Here is an 8,195-nt window from a genome sequence, read left to right as displayed (position 1 = left end):
GTATGTATGCAGCGTCATGATTCTTCTCTGCTCTTTGCAGATACACTTGCTTACTTCACATTGGCATGTAGTGCTGAGATTTTAAAAAACCTGTTATCACTTTTGGAGTGATTTAAAAGAAAAAAAGCTTTACTATTGTGAAAGTTAGCATGTCTATAATCTGTTTTTTACTTTTTTTTATATTTTTAGGCTTATGGATCTTGACAAAACGTTAAATTATGCATTTTATTTGAAACCAATGTTCAGATAAATCCATCAAATATACGTGATGTCACTGAGAGAAATACATATCAGTATAATTGAGTTACAAGTTACAAATATCCTTTCTGGGCATACAGTCATTGTGTTGGGGGTGATGTGTACGTGTGTGTCTGGTGGAGAGCAGGGTGCATTTATTTGCTTGTGCACAAGTGCATGTTTTACTGCACTGGGCTGTTTCAGACTACTCAATTACTCTGTAACAACAGAAGCTCCTGTATTAACTTGAGCTATGTCAGGCCTGCAGGAGCCTCCTCTGTATGTGCTAGTATGGATGTAGATGTAATATTTGGAAGTAAGTTTGGAGTTCCTTTTCCAATTTAAGTTTGTTTGAATCACTGTCAAGGAATTACATGGCTGTGTACCAGTCATTTACTCAATGGAAGTTAATAATTSATTAATATCACTTCATAACAGCAATAAGGCATTCCAGGTAGCAAACTTCAGGGTTACTACTGTACCTGGGTAGATGAAGTCAGAGAGCTTATGGCTTCATGCCTTAGACTGCCATGCCAAGATGCAMCATTGAACTGTCCTTGACTGCCTGTTGTGTTTTACTGCAATGTTRTGTGTTAACATATGGAACGTAGTTTGAATACCTACATGTAGAGCACACATGTTAAGAAAACCACAAATGAGGCCACCCACACATCTAAAGAAAACTGTCGTGTAACATGTTGGCCTTTATACATGTTKAAATGAACGAGTTGAATTTTGTTTGAACTGTGACATAGTTATTGTTATTAGTTTTGTCATAGTTTTTAAGATGTATTCTTGTTACTTCAATTGATTCTGCTTTAGGAGAATMATTTAAGATTTTTACCTTGCTTTTTATATTAGAGAAAATTATATTGCAGCACCATTGGCACAGCAGCCTTAAGTAGTAGAAGGAGCCTTTTATTTGGGAGAACATTGTGGTTGTTCCTTTAAAAAGGCATCATTAAAATGAGTGACTGAAAGAATCATGTCTTACAAAGAAAGCGAATGAATTTCTTATCCAGCAATGGATTAGCAAAACCATTGTCTAATCTCCAGTTTCTGTGAAAAATAAGTTCCAGTGATATCCCTTGGTGGGACAACAATAAGGCATAATTRCATCAGACTTGTGCAGACAACCCTCACTTGATTTTCAGCCAGATCATAGGTTTAACTCCTGAAGGGGTTGTGGGAAAGTTTTACAAATTTTGATCTGCTTTGCTGTAGATGTTGCAATTCAGTTGAAACATGTGCCTTGCAAGCTTTTATTAAACAAACAAAAACCTCAATTCATGTTTCTTTTTGTGAAGATTTTTTTAAAAATTCCTGTCCCTCTGTTTCTAGAGTTTCTGTTGTGTCTTAATATGCYAGCCTCTGAGGATGTCTGAGTCCTAAGTGGTGCAGCTGGGATGTGTGCCAGCCATCTAACAGCTGTTCACTGGGAAGAATGAGAATTTGCAATAGCAAATAACAGTTTGTGTGGCAATTTTGCTGGCTTTCTTCCTCCTTCACATTTCCAATTTCTGATATACTTGATCTTAGTAAATGCAAAAAAATTACTTTGAAAGATTAAATTGGTATAATATTTTTAGGCACACACCTGTTATCCTTAGACTTGTGAATTAAAGTTTGACSAACACACAGCTAAACTAACATGCACAGTTTTGTCTTAATCTTAAAACAATGCTCTTTCACTTCCTGAATTACCACATACTTGAACTCAGATTTGACAGGAAAAGCTTGRGGCTAAGGAAAGGTATTTCTGAGCATAAACTTCTAATCACAGTGTTTAAAAAAGTTGGTTTTATTTCTTCCAAAATAAATGGAAATACAATTTAATACAACACAATCTTTAATACAGTTTTCATGGGGGTGGGAATAAGGAGACTATACACAAATGTGGAAGAAAGAGGGCCAAAAGGTTTCACAGGCATTGCAAATTCTTCCAGCCATTTGCTCTGGTGGCATTACTGTTTACTGGAAGGTAGAGGCTAGGGACCAAGTCTTGTTCTTACCACCTTATTTTCACTAAGTCATCTGCAGTGTCCAAACCTTGTGACATTCCATCAGTTTTTCCATGCAATTCACATGAAAAGGAGCTGCAGGATCAGGTTGTAGGGATTGTAARGTATCCCTGAAATACTTCTTAAAACTTGGTGTAACCTGTCCTTCAACCAAAACTCCAACAGGCRAAAGCGTAGGCTGGGCTTATGATGTGTGGGCGTGTGCACACATGATGTGTTTGCATTTAGAGATGTCTTTTTTGCTGTTGTGTTTTGGAGATGGAATGAGCAAYTTCTGTTATCACTATGTGTCTGCTAAATATTGCTGGGCAGGTAGACTTTGGAGTACTGTGTGGTATTGGAGATGAAAGAAAAGCAGAAATTTATTCCAACACAAGCAATATTTTATGTGAAATAATACCTCARCATAAATCTGCATAATCATGCTTTAATACTCTTTTTAAAAGCTAACTTTAGAGGGAAGAAAAAGTGGGAATTCTAAGATATGTAGTGTGTGTTATCTTTTATACTTCAATAGTATAGCTAAAAAACCAATCACCATTATGTTGCTGCACTCTTACTATGCCAAATACAGAGCTAGTGATGCCTAAAGGTCTTCAGAATTGTTTTGTACCTCAACAATGAGTTTAAATGTAATTAATCTGGCAATGGTTTTGGTTTCAGCACAGTTAAATGCATGTATTTCTGCCTTTCAAGCAATGTTTAAGTTTATTTGATGGGACAGAAGRTTTAATGCCTTTCAAAGTTTCAAACTTGTTTACTTCAGTAATGCAGAATTACTGGTGSTGCTTTACTTGTTAACAGTGATGTTTAGCAGTAGTGTATATGGCATATGGACTTACCTGTGTGCAGCTATTTAATAACACGTCTAAGGAATATAATTCCTTTTATCCKGTTTGTTGTCTTGGATAATTTTTTATCAAAATAATGTATACATAGTAAATATTTTTCTCTTGTATTATTTTTTTTCTGTGGGAAAAGATCACAAAAATTAATAAAAGCCAAGTCCAGAAAGTATGGATTGTTCGGGACACAAACCATTTTGTGCTGTGAGAAGCCAAGGGAAGACTGTACAGAATAGCAAATGTCTGTCTAGATGGGCAGCATAAACWGTCTTGCAGCTCTTGAGGACAAGCAGCCTGCTCAGACTGGATCCATATGTTGTGCTGACTGTGACTGCCTGTTGACACATACTTGTGTGAGGATGAACRGCAAAATATGAGCTGCTTCATATGGAATTACTGAACTCTGTGACTTTCTCCCTAAAGATCTTCCTACAGCAAGCATGTCACCTGGAAATAAATTGCTATGCAATGTCAAATGCTTACTGATTTAATTTTTTTAATCTACTAATGCCTTGAATGTTTATTAATGTCTTGAATTTTTACAGGTCATGATTACCTATTTTGGAGTCCTCTATAATTTTATATGCAATTATTAGTAGAAATCTTTGAATGCAGATTACTTTGTAATATTTTGGCATGTAATGGCAGGAAATCTTGGTATGATTTAAAATTCCAAAGATGGTAGAAATAACCTACAAAGAGCTTCTCCAAAAATGGATCATTTAGTACCTGAAAAAAAACCCGTATTCACATCTTTAATTTATGATTYTGAGTTTGGGCATTTATCAGATTGCTTTGTTTCAGGCTAGTCAGGAAATGAACTGATGTTGAAGTATTCAAGTTTAGCCATTTAATCAGCCAGGCTTTGTGGTTGCTTAGCTCAAAGGGGAATGGAGCTTCCTGACTGCATGAAATTCATGCTGGTATTTGTGTACTCTTCTATGCCTTTATGCAAAACTGAGACTGTGGTTACCAGCTGTGAAACAAAATCATTCTATTATATATAATATTTATATTGACACATGTCTATACGTATGTGAGTCTGTATCTCTGCACAAAATAYATATTCTGTTTATAATCAATGATTCAGAGCTGTTAGATAAAGTTACTGGTGGTTTGGATTATTGTCTGCCTGCATAGTAGTTCTGGAATCTGTTTGTAGGACCTAGTTTCCCAGATTTCCCMATTTTTTAATTTGTATGCTTTCAGGCTGCTCAGATAACAAATGTGATGGACATTTTTTAATAGCRGTGAGATGCATCTTGTTATGGGTTAAACTGCATGTATAGAATATACAAACATTAAGCAATCCTGAGTATTGCAGAACTACTCAGTAGGTTGTAACACACCCAACATCARTACATACATTTACTTTCAGAACCTTGAGCAGCGCTACAATGCCTTGGATTTTCCTATTGTTTCACAGTTAGAGCTGTAGTGTCTGCTGTCAAGCCTTGGCTCCTGCTGGTGCTATACTGACTGGTAATAGAAAGACCCAAAACATGTTAAGACTGACTTTCTTTTTAAACTGTTGCAATAAATACCAGAATAATCTGTAARATGAGGGTGAATATAAGTGATGCCTTAAGCCATTCTTCCCTCTGAAATAGTTGAAAAAGGATGGGTAAGAATGCAGCTCTCCTCTTTAACTGCCTCATGTTCCACTGTGTGAGACTGAGCACAGAAGCTGTGGTCTCCCTGTAGTAATTGCTGGGTGCACCTGTGGTTTGCATGGCTGGTCTGACTTCAGCTCTGGGCAATAAGACAAAACCACTGCGGCAGAGGTTATTAAACCGTTTATGCAATTTTAGAAAGATACATTAAAATCAATCCTGTTTTTAATTTCATCATGAAAACCTACTTCTGAAACACACAWTAACTGTCATTTTCATCTATTTCAACATGGTTAGCACCAGGATCAATGCTTCTCCTTTTTTTTTTTTCCTTTCCTTTTTTTTAAATTTTTCTTTCCTATCATGTTGGCCCATTTTACGGCAATCAGAGCTGTAGTCTGAACTCATGGTTGCATTCCAGGGACTTGTCCCAGCTGCAAGGGAGGGTTAGAGGAAGTCTCTTGGGCTTGCTGATATTTTGGGCTCAGAATGGCAGTTCTTAGATTTAGTGGCTGAGGTTCACAGTCCTCTGTTCACTAGATCAGCTTTGTTTAAAAAAAAACCACCCTAAAACTAAATTTCACAATGATTTTTTGGCCCTAGAAGCCAAAAATGTCCAGAAGATATCTAAAGAGCTTGTTTTATTTATTTGTATGTATTTCTTGTCTGTGCTGTTTCCTATTGAARCCAAGAAAATAACACAGTTGTGCTAGTGAATATCCACAGTGGCAGGCTTGGCTCTGGTTCTTCTCTCTAAGGTGTGCTCTAAATTCTGGCAATGGGAATGACATGCAGGAGAATCCTGAATTTCCATCACCAAAATGCTATGTTGATATTATGATGATTAGAAAGAAATACATCATAGGTTCATAGGTGGGAGGGAATACTGTAAATAAAATTCAGTTTATATCTTCACAAGCTGCAGGCAAAACTGGGTGTTTCTAAATGCTTGAATAGAATAGAAAGGGTAGTGTGTCCTGTAACATAGGCTAAAAATGGGAACTTGATTTTGAGAGGATTTAATTTGCTTGTTGAAAGTTTGTGTAAGGATGCACYACATTTCAGAAGAGGGGATGCTGTGCTATGTCTCATAACAGGTCTAAGCTTGTACAATACTGAACGCTTTTTTGCATGGTCTAGCTGGCTCATTGGGTGTTTTAAATTAATGAGCCTTCTATAGTGCCTTTGYGAAGGAAGGAACTATGGCACAAAGAGAACCATAACTTACTCAAAGCTTGCTACAGGACATTAACCATGGATGGATCTTGATGGTTACTTTGATGTTGTTACTGGTAAACCATTCCGCAAAACTGTTTGGTTWTACTTTTTGCCTTCCCAGTCTGAGATCTTTCATTGTGCCAAATTGTAAAAACTATCCTCCCTTTTTCTTGAAGGTAAAAACAAAGGCTGACAGCTTGTAATCATGGGACATGATCTCCGAGCAATTACCTCTCCTTAAAACTGGTAATTCCCTGGGTGGTAGAGCTGCAGGTCTAGCAGCTGGTTGTCACCTTTGAATGTTGTCTGTAATACTTGACCAAGGACAAGTGAAATTAGTTSTGGCTTTCTTGAGCCTAGATATGTCATCACTGAAGTTACAGCACAGTTGGCAACAAACACCCGTGCCTTCTAACAACCTTCTAGTAAAACTAGCAGGCCTGTTTGAAGCAGGAAGAGGGAGCATTTCTGATGGAACAACACCTAACACAGTTTGACCAGCTGTTCCTGWGCTGTTACCATCACCATGTGAAAGGAGATACCATCGTTCTTCCTTATTAGCAGGAAGATGCTGCTGGGAACTTGGGGCCATGAGAAAATGAGCACTGTTTGGTTTGATGAGTAGTGGGGAGTGATTGACAGCGGAGTGGTCTGGCTTCCATTGATCRCAGATTAACCAATGCAATGAGCTCATGCCCAGATTGTTTTATGCATGTTTAATGGGACTGATGTGCTTGCTTAGAGCATTCAGAAAGCACCATTTCAGTCTTGCTCTCAGCAACTGCATACACTGTTCTTGTCCTAAAAATATTGTATCTTTCCTGCAACCTGAGCAGCAACCTGAACGCAATTCTGAGAGGCAGTSCTTCCAAGACAGGCCCAGCTTACAGCAGAGAAGCACATCTTCTGGGTGACAACTACTCTTCAATGATTCAAGTGTCTCAAGGTCCACTCTCCTTTATGCAATAGTGTTTTTTTCCTCTTGCTCTTATGGTGGTTCTTGTAGCTTGGTGGGTAGAATATTTTCACACAGGAGAGCGGGAGATTGCCAATTTTCCCCCAAGTCACCCCCCACACCGTACACGCCTAGGAAGGGTAGTTCATCCTGTGCCAGTTCAGCTTGCAGAAGAGCGGGAGGGAGCAGCTGGATGCGTGTGGTGGTTTGACCCCGGCTGAATGCCAAGCACCCACAAAAGYTGCTCTATCACTACCCCTTCARCTGGGYACAGGAGAAAAAATATAACWAAAGGTTCACGAGTTGAAACAAGGACAGGAAGAGATCACTCACAGATTACCCTCATGGGCCATGTGAAATGAGGAAAGATGAGGATTTTGCCAGGCAATGTTGTGCGCTTTGCCACAGAATAGGGGAAGATGAGGGATTTGCACCTCAGCGTTGTGCGCTTTGCCACGGGCGGGCTCCCCGCTCGGCCACGCGGGGCGGGCTCGCTCGGTCCCCGCCCAGGGCGGTGACTGGCCGCGGGACGGGCCGGGGCTGCCGTGCCGTGGGTGCCCCGGCGGGAGCGGCGCAGAGCCGGGCAGCGCTCCGCTCGGCGGGATGGGCCGGGCGCGGCGGGGCGGCTGCGGGCTGCTCCCGGTTCTGCTGCTGCTGCCGCTGCTCGGCGGGGCGGCGGGGCCGGGCTGCGCTGGCTCCCACCGCCTGCTGCGCTTCTCCGGGCAGGTGCCCGAGAACAGCCCGGCGGGGACGCGGGTGCGGGGCTTGCGGGTGCCGCTGCGGAGCCTGCTGGGCCCCGGGGAGCCGGCCGGGGAGTGGGCGCTGGAGGGCGAGGGCGCCTCCCGCTTTTCCCTCCAGCGGCGGCCGGGCGGCGGGCGGGGGCTGCTGCTGCTCCGCACGGCCGAGCGCCTGGACCGGGAGGCGCAGCCCGAGTACGGGCTCCGGCTGCGGCGGCGGGCGGGACGGTCCCCCCGGGAGGCGCTGCTGCGGGTCCGGGTCCTGGACCGCAACGACCACCGGCCGCGGCTGCCGCCGGCGCGGCCCCTGGAGGTGGACGAGCTGGTCCCGCTGGGCACGGAGGTGGCCCGGCTTCGCGCCTCGGACGGCGACGAGGGCGCCAACGCGCGCCTCACTTACCGGCCCTGGCCGCCGGGCGCCGGCAGCCGCCTGCTCTTCGTGGTGCCCCGCAGCGGGCAGGTGCTGACCGTGGGCTCGCTGCTGGGGCTGCGCCGCCTCCGCCTGTGCGTGGCGGCTCTGGACCACGGGCGGCCGCGGCCGCTGCGCAGCCCAGCGCGGTGCCTGCGCC

The sequence above is a fragment of the Malurus melanocephalus genome, unplaced genomic scaffold (genome assembly GCF_030028575.1).
Source record: "Malurus melanocephalus ecotype Western Australia unplaced genomic scaffold, MMel_1.1 scaffold_123, whole genome shotgun sequence".
In the NCBI taxonomy this organism is placed as follows: Eukaryota; Metazoa; Chordata; class Aves; order Passeriformes; family Maluridae; genus Malurus; species Malurus melanocephalus.
This window is presented reverse-complemented; position numbering follows the sequence as displayed.